Below are 17,232 nucleotides of genomic sequence, written 5' to 3'. Positions count from 1 at the left end.
TGCTCCTGCAGTGTCACGGGGGCTGTAACCTCAAACGGGCCGTTGACCATCTCAGAAGTGGCCGTGAGCGTATCTGGGGTCGGCTCGGTGGCTGCCTCCATCTTCTTGGAGCTCTCTGTCTCGTGGGGATCAGCCTCCCACGTCTGCTCCAATATCGGCAGATCTTTGCCTGGTTCTCCTTGGTCCATCATGAAACTAACGAATACTAGGAGACCACTGAAAGGAAAACACAATCGCAATGACAATGAAACAAAAAAGAGAGTGAGGATCGGTTACTGCTTTGCAAAAGTTCTTTTTTTTCTCTGAACGAAAATATACCAACATCACGGATCCGCTTACCTTCCCTTCGTTGGGAGAGAAGAACAGTGGCAGATGCAAGTGTTGCCTTTCTTGAAGACGGTGAGGGAGAAGGGGATTCAGCGAAGAGTGAAATGATGGTTGCTTCGTCCGTCAAACTTAGACTGCGGGGAGGTGGGGTTTTGTGATACGACGGCTCGTTATTGCCGCGCTACGACCGGAGTGACTCTCCGCCTGCATACTGCCTTCTAATTTGGTGGATGGCATTTGGGCCCGCGCGCTGCATGGCCCGCATGTCGGTGAACAAAAGTATAACGACATTCAGTAGAGGGAGACATTTCAATGACCTAGGAGGAGCCAGAAGCGGTATTGTATCCACTGTACTAGTAGTAATTGTTTTTCTGGGTAGCTGTAGAGTGTCTCCACTGTACTAGTAGTAATTGTTTCTCTGGGCCCAAGAAAAAACAGCCCATCCACACTAGTAAATAGTAAAATCAATTCAAAAGTCCATATATTTACTGAATGAGAGGCGCTACCCACACCCAGCACACCGCCCCCCCAAAAAACCTGGGTGTTCTTCTTCCTCCTCACTCCCACCCACCTCACGTCAGCTCGCTCCACTCGTACCCCCAAATTCCTCACCTCACTCCTACAGAAAACCCCAGCTCCCCTTCTTCCTCACTACTACAGAAAAACCCCAGCTCCCCTTCTTCTTCACTCCCACTACAACTAGGCTCGCCATTCGTTACTCTGCTCAAATCCGTGAGCGCGACGCGACGCCCTCGAGGAAAATGGAGTCGGCTGACCCCAGCGCCAAGAAGATGAGGCTCCCGCCAGCAGCGACGCCTGTTGTAGATCCCGCACCCGGCAGCACGGGGAGAAGCGGCGACCCCGCCCCCACCGGATCCCAGGAACCCGTAGTATCTCAGGTGGACCGCATCAGGATCTCCCGAACGCCATCCTTGGGGAGATCATCTCTCTTCTCCCCACCAAGGATTGCTGCCGCACCCAAGTCCTCTCAATTCGGTGGCGCCCTCTATGGCGCGCCGTGCCCCTTAATCTCGACTGTCGTTAGCTATCTCTCTTCAATGATTTTGAAATCCCCAGAGCCATCATCTCCTCCCACCAGGGCTCCGTTCAAAGCCTCTGCATCCCGTCATGCTACCTGAGCAAGCATACCATGCCCTGCACGATGGACGCCTGGCTGAAATCCCCTGAATTCACAGAACTACAGCTTCTTGAGTTCTACTATTCCCCTGGAAATCACCTACCAGATACCGAACGCCATCTACCTATGCCCTCAGCACCGATGTCCATCTCGCGGTTTTCCTCCTCTCTCCACACCGCCACCTTTGCACTGTGCGACGTACCAGACAATCTGGTACTAAACCTTCGACTCCCATTTCTGAAGAAACTTTCACTTGTGCGGGTTCGTATATCGGAGGCCTTATTGCACAACATCATCCACTCCAGTTGCCCTGCCCCTGGAGTGCTTGGTGCTTGTTTTCACAGTTAGAATCGGTTGTCTCCAAATAAAGTCGCCTAACCTTGTAAGAATTGGAATTTGTTTTGACGGAAGGCAGCTCATCATCCAAGATGCCCCTTCACTTCAAAGGTTGATCATTGATTCTAGTTATTCACCATTGCAAATAACCGTCCTCTCTGCGCCTAAACTGGAGACCTTGGGTGTAATACATGATCTCTGTGCTCATTTCAATATGGTGTTTGGCTCCACAGTTCTTCAGGTACTTTACATTATCACCTACACTTGTAACCATAAGCTGCATTTTAAATTTCTGCGCATAAGTTATATGTCATCTTGGAGTACACATTTTGTACTAATATTATGTTCTATGCTCAATGAAGAGTTTCTCCATGGATGGCCTATCAATGGTGCTGGATTCTGTCAAGATCTTATATATCCAAATGAACAGTTTTGATCTGAACAAGATTATTGGCTTGCTGCAATGCTTTCCATGTCTGGAGAAGTTGTATATAAAGGTGATAATTTCACGCACATTGGAAGCCCGCATATAGTGTACTAGAATTAACCGTTCAGCTGTTGCTCTTTCGACACTCTTTCTTTAGACCTTAACTGTTTTCAATCTTCATGTCTATTTAGGCAACAGGACGGGGTAAGAAAGTTATAACCAATCGGTGGATTCGTAAGCATCGGGATTTTCTCACTTCTCATGAGATTCGATTGAAGACAATAACGCTAGAACGATATGTAGCCAACCGTGCAAACACTAGATTTGTCATATTCTTCCTGTTGAATGCGAGGTTACTATTGTCCATCAGGCTTAAGTTTATCAGTAGCATGGTTTTGACGGATGGGTATGTGGAAGAGCAAAAAAAGGAGTTTCAGGTGGGAAAAAGAGCTTCTGAACGTGCCGGGCTTCTATTTACAACATATTGTGGTCATAATCCAGTAAATTGTACGACCCAGGATGTTCATTCTATGGACCTAACCGATCCATTTGACTGTGACTGCCAAAAACAGTGTTGGAGTTAGATGTTGTTGCCCTTTTCAACCTGGGTTTTTTTGTAAACCGGATGAACAATTAACCCTCGTGCTTTTGTACAGTTTGTAAGCTGGAGTTAGATGTTCTTGCCCTTTTCAACTCGGTTGTGACTGTCATATTTTCTTTGAAGCAAGGCAAATGGCTTGCCAGTCGTTTAATTTAGAGTGAAATATTGTAATAACTAACAAATCCCAACCAGTTATTTATACTAGTTTTAGCGACGGATCAGGGTAACAACGGGGCTGTGCGGGGGCTGTGGCCCGTTTAGCCAGGGTTTTATTTATGTTTACCACATCATGAGCCCAATTGTGTTTTTTTCTTGCTGAAAATGGCTAGCCCAGTTCTATTTTTTTTAAAGAAATACTCAAACGAGGCCTACTTGCTTTATTAGCCCTGTTGGGCTGCAAAACTTTCAAGACGAGGAGAGTTTCATTCGGTTTGCCCAGAAATGGGCTGTACATTTTTTAAACACATCAAACCGGGAATTAGTTTCAATTTTTTTCATTACAGGATTTTAAATTCCATTGATTTTTGGGATAATTAGATTTATGCCCCTAGTTGTGTCCCACTCGTCTGTTTTACCCCTAATTCCCAAAAGTCACTGGTTCTGTCCAAGTCACTTTGCTCCTATTATGCTTTTGCCCTTTGACCGTTTGACCATCAGTTTGAAAACTTCATAACTAATTCATACTAAATCAGAAAAATGCAAATAATATACCAAAATGTTCAAAAAAAACATCACATATATGTAAGTGTCATTTGCATTCATGAAAAAGTGTTGGAAAGTGCCCATCCGAGTTTTAGCTCTTATGCTACCACCATGAATAGTAAAATCTAAAAAAGTTCAAAAAAATTAAAAAAAATTGGTGGCAAAGAATGACAAATGTTTTAAGTGCCTGCCAAGTTTCATCAGGGAATAACATTCGTGGGTGCCGTAAAAAAAACAATCAGCACTCCAAAATAGATTATTTTTTTGCCACGACTTCCACGAATGTTGTTCCCTAATGAAACTTGGCAAGCACTTAGAACATTTGTTGTTCTTCGCCACCATATTTTTTTGAATTTTTTTAGAGTTCACTATTCATGGTGGTATCAAAAGAGCTAAAATTCAGATGTGCACTTTCCAACACTTTTTTCATGAATGCAAATGACACTGACATATAGGTGATGTTTTTCTGAACATTTTGGTATCTTATTTGTATTTTTCTGATTCAGTATGAATTAGTTATGAAGTTTTCAAACTGACGGTCAAACGGTCAAAGGGCAAAAGCATAAGAGGAGCAAAGTGACTTGGACAGAACCGGTGACTTTTGGGAATTAGGGGTAAAACAGACGAGTGGGACACAACTAGGGGCATAAATCTAATTATCCCTTGATTTTTATGCGTGGACAATTATTTGGATTTTATATTTATATAAATTATTTTTCAAAATAGTTTGAATGCGAATCGATATTTCGGGATTAAAAACAGTTGACCGCACCGAAATATGCAAAAAATTCGTATACTTTTTAACCGTGGCCACAATGTGGGGTGTAATGCTAACAAAAAGAAGATGGGATCCAAAACAATTCTTAAGAATTAGCAAATGGGGTGTACATTATTAGAAATAATGCACCCGAGAGCTGTGACTGTTGGATGTCCATCCAACGGCTGTCGTGCTTCTTCAATCTCTGATTTTCCTGCTCCAGCCGCACAAACAAGCGCCGGCGGGACTGCCTGTTCCCTCCTCCCGCGGCCGGCTATGCTGTCGCGCAGGCCTCACCGCCCCACCGTACTCCCATCGCTGGCCTAGCCATCCCTCTACTCACCCACACCTGCTGTTATTCTCCGGCGACGGCAGACGAATCAGTAAACCCTCGTAGAGTCGTACTTCGCTCCGCGTGGGAAACAACTGCAGAGTCTTCACTGGCTCCGTATCGTTCCCTTCCTAGGCCTCGCCGTCGTCCACCGCCCTGGTGCTCTCGGCGCGGCCTGGTCAACGTGGTCAATGAACGACATCCATCGGAAGTGGACTGTACGTGGAGAGGCTGACAGCTGGGTCCACGGCCGCACGCAAGGAAATGCCTCCGTAGTACGCGCAAAATAATGATTCCTCCACCTGACAGCTAGGACCCACGGGAAGGGCTTCTGTATTTCACGAAAAAATGTTCCCCCCCGCTGACAGGTCGGACCCACCAGCTATATCTTCGCACGCAAGGAAGTGCCTCCTTATGACGCACAAAAAAATGAATACCCCCTGCTAGCTGGGACCCACCATGGTGGGTGGCTGACTTGTGGGCCTACTAAGTTGACGGGGACAGAGGGCTTTGTCAACTTAGTCAATATGAACGATTCTACCTCTGGTGACCGTATGATGTCCATCCAACGGCCATAGTGCTTCTTCAACCTCTGGTCTTCTTGCTCTAGCCGCCCAAAGCAGCGGTCATGCTGCCTGCTCCTGCCTCCCGTGGCTGGCTGTGCTGCCGCGGAGGCCTCACCGCCCCCATACTACTCCCACCGCTGGCCAGGCCATCCCTCCACTCACCCACACCCCCTGTTATTCTGCGGCAACGGCAGCCTCACACCGCAGCCGAACCAGTGAACCCTCGTACTCCTCTCCGCGTGGGCATCCACTGCCGTGTCTTCCCCGGCTCCGCGTCGTCCCCTTCCTAGGCCTCGCCGTCGTCCACCGCCTTGGTGCTCTCGGCGCGGCATGGTCAATGTGGTCAACGACCGACTTCCATCGGAAGAGTACTGTACGTGGAGAGGCTGACAATTGGGTCCACGGCCACAGCCCAGTTTTTTTGTGATTTGCCAAGTAAGTTGCTTTGTCAGGCCTGTTGGGCTACAAATCTTTCAAGACGAGGACAGCTTCATTCGGCTGGCCGAGAAAATGGCCTATCAGTAATGAGAAATGGGCTGTACATTTTTAAAACACATCAAACCGGCAATTAGTTTCAAATTTCTTTTTTTCATTTCGAGATTTTAAATTGCATTGATTTTTATGCGTGGACAATTTGTTGGATTTTATATTGATATACATTTATTTTTAAAATTAGTTTGAATGTGACTCGAAATTTCGGGATTAAAAACAGTTCGGACCGCACCGAAATATGCAAAATTTTGTATAATTTTTTAACCGTGGCCACAATATGGGCTGTAATGCTAACAAAAAGAATATGGGCTCCCAAAAAAACCTTAAGAATTAGCAAATGAGCTGTAAATTAGTAGAAATAATGGCAGATGGGATGTATGATATTTTCCACAGATTTGAGGCTTTCCTAAAAAAAAGGTTGACGCACAAGCAGTGACTGTTGGATGTCCATCCAACGGCCGTCGTGCTTCTTCAATCTCTGCTCTTCCTGCTCCAGCCGCTCAAACAAGCACCGGCGGGACTGCCTGCTCCCTCCTCCCCGCGGCCAGCTGTGCTGCCGCGCAGGCCTCACCACCCCACCATACTCCCATCGCTGGCCTAGCCATCCCTCTACTCACCCACACCTGCTGTTATTCTCCGGCGATGGCAGACGAATCAGTAAACCCTTGTACATTCATACTCCACTCCGCGTGGGAAACAACTGCCGAGTCTTCCCTGGCTCCGTGTCGTTCCCTTCCTAGGCCTCGCCGTCGTCCACCGCCCTGGTGCTCTCGGCGCGACCTGGTCAATGTGGTCAACGACCGACATGCATCTGAAGTGGACTGTACGTGGAGAGGCTGACAGCTGGGTCCACGGCCGCACGCAAGGAAATGCCTCCTTATTACATGCAAAATAATGATTCCTCCACCTGACATCTGGGACCCACCAAAAGGGCCTCTGTATTTCATGAAAAAATGTTACCGCCGCTGACAGCTTGGACCCACCAGCTATATCTTCGCACGCAAGGAAGTACCTCCTTATTATGCACAAAAAAATGAATACTCCCCCTGCTAGCTGGGACCCAGTACAGTGGCAGGATGACTTGTGGGCCTACTAAGTTGACGGGGACGGAGGGCTTTGTCAACTGAGTCAATATGCACGATTCTAGCTCCAGTGACTGTACGATGTCCATCCAACGGCCGTAGTGCTTCTTCAACCTCTGGTCTTCTTGCTCCGGCCACCCAAAGCAGCCCCGGTCGTGCCTCGTGCTCCTGCCTCCCGTGGCCGGCTGCGATGCGGCGGAGGCCTCACCGCCCCTACTACTCCCACCGCTGGCCAGGCCATCCCTCTACTCACCCACACCCCCTGTTATTCTGCGATGACGGCAGCCTCACACCGCAGCGAACCAGTGAACCCTCATACTCCTCTACGCGTGCGCATCCACTGTCGCGTCTTCCCCGGCTCCGCGTCGTCCCCTTCCTAGGCCTCGCCGTCGTCCACCGCCCTGGTGCTCTCGGCGCGGCGTGGTCAACATGGTCAAGGAACGTCTTCCATTGGACGTGGACTGTACGTGGAGAGGCTGACAGCTGGGTCCACGGCCGCAGCAAGGAAGTGCCTCTTTATTACACGCAAAATAATTATTCCTCCACCTGACAGCGGGGATCCACCGCACGGGCCACCGTATTTTGTGAAAAAAGTTTCCCCCTGACTGCTGGGACCGACCAGCTACATCTTCGCACGCAAGGAAGTGCGTCCGGGCAAAAAAACGATTCACCCCCCTGACTGCTGGGACCCACCAGCTACATCTTCGCAGGCAAGGAAGTGCCTGACAGTCGGGACCCACCTGGTCGAAGTGTACGTAGCATTGTCATTCTGGTAGCGAACGTGTACGTACATACTGGTCGATGTAGAGGCGCGCACGTGTCGTAGTAGAGGCGTGCACGTAGCATGTAAACGTACGTACAACGGCCAGTGTGCAAGAAAGAAAATACAGCCACGTACATACATACGGGCAGGGTCTCGAACGCCTACTCGCGCATACGTACGGCCAGGGCTCGTGTACATGGCTGGGTCGAAACGGAGAAACAACATCGTCGTCGTGTTCATGGGGAGCCAACCGGCTGGGTCAGAACAGAATGCGTCGTCGTGTTCATCGGGAGGGCTTGGACGGAACAACCGATGGAAACGAGGCATGGCGTACCGCAGAACGGAGGAAACGGCCTTGTGTTCGACCGGCCACATTCAAAAAGGGATCCTGTTCATCGGGAGGGGTCTGGCGTACGGCAAAACGTAGGAAACGGACCTCCTACAGTCGAAACGGGGGTCCTGTTGATCGGGAGGGGTGTGGCATACCGTAAAACGGAGGAAACGGACTTGTGTTGGAGCGCTACGGTCGAAACGGGGGTCCTGTTCATCGGGAGGGGTGTGGCGTACCGCAAAACGGGACTCCACGGGATACTGTTCATCTCCACCGTCGACCCCCTCCATCCTCCACGGGCTACTGTTCATCCACCGTCGACCTCCTCCAGCCTCCACCTGCAACTGTTCATCCATGGGCTCCTGTTCATCCAGCCTCCACCGCGCGCTACTCCACCGGCTACTGTTCAACCAGCCCTCTCCACGGGCTCCTGTTCAACCACCCCTCCACAGGCTACTATTCATCCTGCCCTCCACCGTCTACTGTTCATCCTACCCTCCATGGGGTGGTCCTGTTCATCCTGCCATCCACTGGGTCCTGTTCATCCAGCCCCAACTGGCTCGATCGATCGGGGTCCTGTTCATCCAGAGGCAACGCCACGGGGTCCTGTTCATCCACCCCCACCGGGAACTGTTCATCCAAACCCCCCAGCAACGCTCACTGTTCATCCAGAGGCAGCATCGATCGGCTTCAGTTAGCAGCAGTAGCGAAGGAATCGCTCGATCGGGTTCAGTTAACAGCCATCGATCGATCGCTCGGGTTCAGTAACGCGTAGCCTGCAGTGCAATCGCTCGGGTTCAGTAACGCGTAGCCTGCAGTGCAATCGCTTGGGTTCAGTTAGAACCCAATGCCTCGCACACACACGCGTACGTATGAGAGAAACGCGCATCGCTCGGCCCCCGACCACCACCGTAACCGGGGACTCCCCGATATTTTTCGCGCCCTTGCTTCGACCATGGTTTTTTCCGTCATGGATGGCCCAAAGAATGTCATGCAGCTGCATCTCCGGCCTGCCCAGGACGAAAAGCCCATTTTCTGTCATGATTTTTTGTCATAGAAGTAGGACCCCACCACATCTATGATGATACCGGGTTTTGTCACAATTATCGTCATAGAAGTGTCATAAGTATGACAGAAAATATTTTCGTTCGGCCCAAAATGTCACGGATGTGTCTTTTTTTGTAGTGATTGATTCATCAACTTTAGGCACAAAAAATTTCAACTTGAGATTTCCCACATCATGAGCAATTCTATCAACACTTCTAGACAAAGCATCAATCTTATTCAACTTTTCTTCTATGGAAGTGTTGAAAACTTTTTGCCTGTTGATAAATTCTTTTATATTATTCTCAAGATCAGAGGTATTCATATTATCATTATTGTAAGATTTATTTCCATAGGAATTACCATAATTATTAAAGGAATTACTAGGAAAAGTTCTAAGAGTAAAATTTCCTCTATAAGCATTGTTGTTGAAATTATTGCGAGAAATAAAATTCACATCAATGGCATCACTATTTTGCTCAATCAAAGTAGACAAAGGCATATAATTAAAATCAATAGGAGCACTTTACTAGCAACCAATTTCATAAGAGCATCAACTTTATCACTCAATGAAGAAATTTCTTCAACCGAGTTAACTTTTTTACTAGTAGGAGCTCTTTCGGTATGCCATTGTGAATAATTTGCCATGATATTATCAAGCAATTTGGTGGCTTCACCCAAAGTAATTTCCATAAAAGTACCACCCGTGGCGGAATATAAAAGATTACGATAAAGAAAATTCAATCCCGCATAAAAAATTTGTACGATCATCCAAATATTTAACCCATGAGTTGGGCAATTCCTTAGCATCATTTTCATCGTTTCCCAAGATTGTGCAACATGCTCATGTTCAAGTTGCTTGAAATTCATGATCTGGGTTCTAAGGGAAATAATTCTTGCGGGCGGAAAATACTTAGTGATAAAAGCGTCTTTGCACTTATTCCAAGAATAGATACTATTACGAGGCAAAGAAGAGAACCTAATTTTTGCAGAATCACGCAAAGAAAACGGAAATAATTTCATCTTGACCACATCATTGTCCACATCTTTTTTATTTTGCATATCGCATAATTCCACGAAGGTATTAAGATGGGACGCTACATCCTCATTAGGAGTACCGGAAAATTGATCTTTCATAACAAGATTCAGCAAAGAAGTATTAATATCACAAGTCTTTGCACTAGTGGAGGGAGGAGCAAGCGGAGTGCCAATAAAATCATTACTGTTTGTATTTGACAAATCACATAATTTGGTGTTCTCTTTAGTCATGATGACCATACAACAAGATTGCACTCAAAAACAGACCTGGCAAGGAAGCGGCGAACGAAAAGAGAGATTCGAATAAAACGGCAATTTTTTGTGAAGTGGGGGAGAGGAAAATGAGAGGCAAATGGCAAATAATGTAAATTGTGAGGAGATGAGATTTGTGATTAGGAACCTGGTTATGTTGAAGATCCTCCCCGACAACAGCGCCAGAAATTCCTTTTGATTGCTCCCTGACTATAGCGCCAGAAAGCTCCTGTCTGCTAGGACTACGTCGGTATTTCCCCAAAGAGGAAGGGATGATGTAGCACAGCGAAGTTAGGTATTTCCCACAGTGATGAAACCAAGGTTATCGAACCAGTAGGAGAACCAAGCAACACAACGTAAACATCACCTGCACACAAATAACAACACCTCGCACCCCGACGTGTTAAAGGGGTTGTCAATCCCTTTCGGGTAACGATGCCAGAAACTGTAATGGATTGAAATAATAGATCGCAAATAAAATAAAGTGCAGAAAAGTATTTTTGTATTTTTGGTTTAATAGATCTGAATAAAAGTGCAAAGGAAAAGTAGATCGCAAGCAAATATATGAGAAAGAAGACCCGGGGGCCATAGGTTTCACTAGTGGCTTCTCTCGAGAAAAATAGCAAACGGTGGGTAAACAAATTACTGTTGGGCAATTGATAGAACTTCAAATAATTATGACGATATCCAGGCAATGATCATTACATAGGCATCACGTCCAAGACTAGTAGACCAACTCTTGCCTGCATCTACTACTATTACTCCACACATCGACCGCTATCCAGCATGTATCTAGTGCATTAAGTTCATGGAAAAATGGAGTAATGCAATAAGAACAATGACATGATGTAGACAAGATCCGTTTATCTATTGCGTTAGATATAGATCCCATCTTTTTAACCTTAGTAGCAATGATACATACGTGTTGTTTCCCTTTCTGTCACTGGGATCAAGCACCGTAAGATCGAACCCACTACCGGGCACCTCTTCCCATTACAAGATAAATAGATCAAGTTGGCCAAACAAAACCCAAATATCGGAGAAGAAATACGAGGCTATAAGAGATCATGCATATAAGAGATCAAAGAAACTCAAATAACTTTCATGGATATAAAAAGATATAACTGATCATAAACTCGAAGTTCATCAGATCCCAACAAACACACCGCGAAAAGAGTTACATCATATGGATCTCCAAGAGACCATTGTATTGAGAATTCAGCGAGAGAGAGACTAACTACGGACTCGAAGGTCTACAAAGAACTACTCACGCATCATCGGAGAGGCGCCAATGGAGGTGGTGAACCCCATCCGAGATGGTGTCTAGATTGGATCTGGTGGTTCTGGACTCTGTGGCGGCTGGATGAATATTTTGTCGACACCTCTATGGTTTCCGGATTTTTGGGGTATTTATAGAGCAAAGAGGCGGTCTGGGGGGGCACCCGAGGTGCGCACAAGCCACCAGGGCGCGCCTGGGCCTCCTGGCGCGCCCTATTGGGTTGTCCCCTCCTCCGGACTCCCCTCAGGTGCAACCAGGGCCCAACTTCTTCCTTTTGGTCCATAAAAAATCATCGTAAAGTTTCATGGCATTTGGACTCCATCTGATATTGATTTCCTGCGATGTAAAAAACATGCAGAAAACAACAACTGGCACTTGGCACTATGTCAATAGGTTAGTACCAAAAAATGATATAAAATGACTATAAAATGATTATAAAACATCGAAGGTTGATAATAAAACAGCATGGGACAATCAAAAATTATAGATACGTTGGAGACGTATCAGGTGGTCGCAGCCGCGCTTCATCTCAGGTTCGGCCGCGAGCACAGCCGGGCCCTTGCGCTTCACGTCCTTGGCCTTGTCCTTCTTGTCTTCAGGATCGGCCTCCGGGAGCTCAAGGAGGGAGAGGATACCTTCCTCAGCCCTCGCGCATCTGGTTGCCATGATGAACATCTCCAGAGCCGAGCACAGGTCCTCGTGTATGGCGAGCTCTTCCTTCATCTTAACATCCCGGACGCCATCCGTGAACGCTGAAATGATAGCCTCGTCCGACACCTTAGGTATCTTGAGGCGAACATTGGTGAAGCGCTATATGTATATGTGCAAGGTCTCTCCTGGCTGCTGCTTCATGCATCGCAGGTCGCCTGCAGTAGGGGCGCGGTCGCGAGTACCCTGGAAGTTGGCGATGAAGCGCTCACGCAGCTCGTCCCAGGAGGAGATCAATCCCACCGGGAGGTTCAGGAGCCACGAGTGGGCGCCCTCTTTGAGGGCCATGGGAAACCAGTTCGCCGTGACCTTCTCATCGTTGTTCGCTGCCTCGATGCTCAGCTCGTAGAGTTGGCAGAACTCAGCAGGGTCAGGGGTGCCATCGTAGCGTGGAGGCAGATCCGGCTTGAACTTGCTGGGCCAGACGACGCGGCGCAGCTCTGGGGTGAACGCACGGCATCCTGCCGTGCTCACAGGGGCCTGCCGCGGAGGGGGAGCCTGATCTTGACGCCTGCGTGCCGCCGCCTCTGGCGGCACATGGTCTTGACGTGGTGGTGCTGGGAGCGTGCACGCCTCTCCTTGAGGCCGCTATACCACCTGGCAGCTTTCTTCATCGCGGGTCGGCACCCTGCGCAGTGAGTCGCGCTGGGGGGCCTCACGCCTTGGCTCGGGGAGGACATCGCGCTGAAGAGGAGAAGGAGGTGCACCATGGGCCATGTCGCCCGCCTGAGACGATGGGGGGGGGGGCAGCGAGCAAGACAGCGCAGGAGCCTCTCCAGCGGCGCTGACGAGCTCAGCGATGCGGCCCAGCCAATCCTCGTAGAGATCATTGGCCGGACGATGGCGCAGAAGCTCGTGCGCCATGAGCAGCGCAGCCTGCGCGTTTGCGGGCCCACGTCGAACATCGGAAGACGACGCCGTGGCCGGAGTGGGAGAAGGAGTCACGATGCGGCCGTCACAACACATGGACAGTGGCAGCGACGAGTCCTGCTACTCGCGGGCAGCGGGGCCGGTGGCGGCGTTAGCCACCGGGGAAGCAGAGCGGCGAGGTGGGCCATTGCCCCCAGGTGCCGTCTGAGTGATACGAGCAGCCCGTCGCTTGGCACGGAGACGGCGAGCATCAACCATGGGAACGGCGATGGAGCAAACGGTGGAAGAGAGGCTTCGACACGCCCCTACTTGGCGTGCCAAATGCCGGATTTTTCAGGGCTCCGCAGACCCAAGAAAGGTTCAAACTCTGGGGCGTGTGCGAAGAACTCAACCTCCCCAGCCAACCAGTTCATCACGCCCACAGCCTAGCTCGATGAACAAGAAAGGAAAGGGACACAACAGTTTACCCAGGTTCGGGCCACCTTGTGGTGTAAGACCCTACTCCTGCTTTGGGGTGGATTAGCCTCGCGAGCGGCTCAGAATGAACTAGTACAGAGGAAGAACAACCTCCGGAGGTTTGTTCTTGTGTGGGTGTGAGCTGAGGATTCGATCCCTCCCTATGGTGGTGGCTAGGCTATATTTATAGTAGCCTCGGTCCTCTTCCTCCAGAACGAAGGCGGGAAGGGATCCCAAAGTGGCCAATTTTGAAGGGGGACAAGTAGTACATCTTATCCTGACGAAAGGTGGTCTTCGTCTGCAAAGCTCTGGTCGTGACGCCGTGGTGGGCTCAGTGATGACATCCGTCCTGGCGGTCTTGGTCTTGTTGCACGGGAATGGAAACCTTTGGGTGATTCCTCGGGACCCCGCGGCTGTGCTTGCCTCCTTAGCACCAAAGAGGAAACCTGTTGCTCGGCGCCCGCTGGCACCCGCCTGGCCCTGGTCATCATGGCTTGAGTCATGTCAACCTCATGAGGTGGGTGCTTGCATAGGAATCTCCGCTCCTTGGGAGCCAGCCTGGGGAGGCCGCTCCCTCCGGAGGTCTTGGCGTCATCCGCCTCGCGAGGCTTGGCTTGTCTCGCTGGTGCTGAAGATGGGCCGTACCAGGCCATCGATGGAGCCACGCCATGGGCCATAGGCAGGCAAGTCTGGGTACCCTAGTTCCCAGAACACTGGCACATAATGGGTTGGAAAATCATATTTGTGTCCTCATGTGCGAGTTGATGCCATGTGCAGTAGATTGGAAGGAATTTTCAAACATATTAGTGTCACGGCTTGGACAAAAACATTGAGTGCCATGGCTTTTAAATTCCAAAAAATTAAAAAATGATCAGAAATACATGGAACCTTGCCTGATGCAATGGCGTGGCACCAAGATGCCATGGTAAAAAACTGGCCTATTCGACGAAAGTTTAGACACACAACCCTCACAGACTGAAGCATCTCACAAGAAGACTCGTGGTTCCGAGCATGTTTGATGACGAACCGGCGGTAGCTTCCTCGCATGACCTTGAAACATTTTATACCGTTAACATGTGCTAATACAACTATCATGTTAAAATTTGGAAATTTTTGGGGGTCATTTGACCTTTTGAGACATTTGTCTGATTTTTAGCCATTTAATGGCCATAATTCAAATTTGAGCTACATGTACATGCAACAGCTAACCATAATGGGTTGGGAAATCATACTTGTGTCCTCGTGTGCAAGTTAATGTCCTATGTAGTAAATTGGAAGGAATTTTCAAACATATTGGTCTCACTGCTTGGACACAAACATTGACTGCCATGGCTTTTTAAATTCCAAAAAATTAAAAAATGATCAGAAATACATGGAACCTTGCTTGATGTACTCGCGTGGCACCAAGATGTCATGGTAAAAAATGGTCGTTTGACAAAAGTTTCGACACACACCCCTCACAAACCGGAGCATCTCATGAGAAGACTCGTGGTTCCGAGAGGGAATAATGCATGTTTGATAACAAACCGATGGTAGCTTCCTCGTATGGCCTTGAAACTTTTACTATCGTTAACATGCACTAATGAAACTGTCATGTTAAAATTTGGAAGTTTTCGAGGGTCATTTGACCTTTTTAAGACATTTAAGTGATTTTCTAGCCATTTAATGGCCATAATTCAAATTTGAGCCACATGTACATGCAACAGGTAACCAAAGTGGGTTGGAAAATCATATTTGTGTCCTCGTTTGCGAGTTAATGCCCTGTGTAGTATGTTGGATGGAATTTTCAAACATATTGGTGTCATGGCTTGGACACAAACATTGAGCGCCATGGCTTTTAAATTAAAAAATGATTAGAAATACATGGAACCTTGCTTGATGTAATGGCATGGCACCAAGATGTTGTGGTAAAAAAATTGTCCTGTTCGATGAAAGTTTGGACACACAACCCTCACAAACCGGAGTATCATGAAAAGACTCGTGGTTCCAAGAGGGAACAATGCATGTTTGATGACGAACCGGCGGTAGCTTCCTCGTATGGCCTTGAAACTTTTTCTACCGTTAAAATGCGCTAATACAACTGTCATGTTAAAAATTGGAAATTTTAAGGGGTCATTTGACCTTTTAAAGACATTTAAGTGATTTTTTGTCCATTTAATGGACGCAATTCAAATTGAACTACATGTACATGCAACAACTAACCATCATGGGTTGGAAAATCATTTTTGTGTCCTTGTGTGCAAGTTAATGTCCCGTGTAGTAAATTGGAAGAAATTTTCAAACATCTTGGTGTCACGGCTTGGACACAAACATGTAGGGCCATAGATTTTAAATTCCAAAAAATCAAGAAGATCAGAAATACATGAAATCTTGCTTGATGTAATGGCATGGCACCAAGATGCCGTGGAAAATAATTGGTCTGTTTGACGAAAGTTTGGACACACACCAGCGCATCTCACAAGAAGACTCGTGGTTCCGAGACAGAACAGTAATGCGTGTTTGATGATGAACCGAAGGCCGCTTCCTCTTATGGCCTTGAAAAATTGGACGGGGCAATTTTTCTACTGTTAACATGCACCAATACAAATGTCATGTTTAAATTTGGAATTTTTCAGGGGTCATTTGACCTTTTTAAGACATTTAAGTGATTTTATAGCCATTTGATGGCCTTAATTCCAATTTGAACTACATCTACATGCAATAGCAAACCATCATGGGTTGGAAAAATCATTTATGTATTACATTAAATTTTACGATAATATCATGGTAACACAAAATAAGCATGCATGCCTTAAATTTGGAAAGGAAATGTAAATATCTGGCAAGACAAGCGGGTCCCACACGATTGGCACTCTATTTCATGCCTCGAGGTTTGGAAGGTGAGTGGCGTGGGTTATTAATTAGACGTGGTTCTGTATTGGAAATCGTCAGTGATTTATTTCACACACGGCTTTTGCTGCGGGAATCATGTGCAATTCTAGCTATAGTACTCGTAAATTCTGGCGATCGGCGTGTGTACTACTCCCGTCGATCTAAATTCTGGCCACCAATAAATACTATCCTGCTGACATCATCCCACCTGCATTCTCATCTACATTGTCTCCACGCTCGCCCCCTCTCTCTCACACACACACACACAAAACTCTGCCATGGCGCCGCAGATCTGCCCACGCGCTGACAAGGAGGCGCCGCCCCCCAAGGACGTTTAGGCATAGAGCCGTGAAAAGGAGGACCCTTGCGTGAGGTTGTGCCGGACCCCCCAACTATGGAGTTGTATTGGGGCCAGTACAATCTTTGTTCGTGGAAGGCACTGTCACCGGCTGAGAAAGCCAGGCAAGTGGCATTCAAGAAGAAGATGGCAGAGGAGGGAGCGAGGTACCAGGTAGCCTGTGAAGCCCATGAGGCCACCTAGGAAAAGGAGGCGGTAGAGCTTTGGGGGTAGGCGTCAACTTGCGGAGGAGGTGTACAAAGATGACCGGTACTTCGCCATGATGGCCAAAGGCGCTAGGTGCCTCATCGTTGCGTGGAGGTGGGCCGATAAGCTCCAGCGTGCTACCGACCCAACGAAATGGCAAGATCGTTCGCGCGCGTCCGCCAGCAAGAGGAAGATCGGCACGTCAAGCACTACGAGGCGGAGGAGGCGGAGTACTGACTCCGCGCTGGGAAGCCGGCGCGCACCAGGGAGCTGCTGGCAAGGGGCTACCGGAATACTGCCCCCCTAAGGAGGGATTA

Source organism: Triticum aestivum, chromosome 3D (assembly GCF_018294505.1).
Source record: "Triticum aestivum cultivar Chinese Spring chromosome 3D, IWGSC CS RefSeq v2.1, whole genome shotgun sequence".
Classification (NCBI taxonomy): Eukaryota; Viridiplantae; Streptophyta; class Magnoliopsida; order Poales; family Poaceae; genus Triticum; species Triticum aestivum.
Note: the sequence above shows the minus strand (reverse complement) of the source record.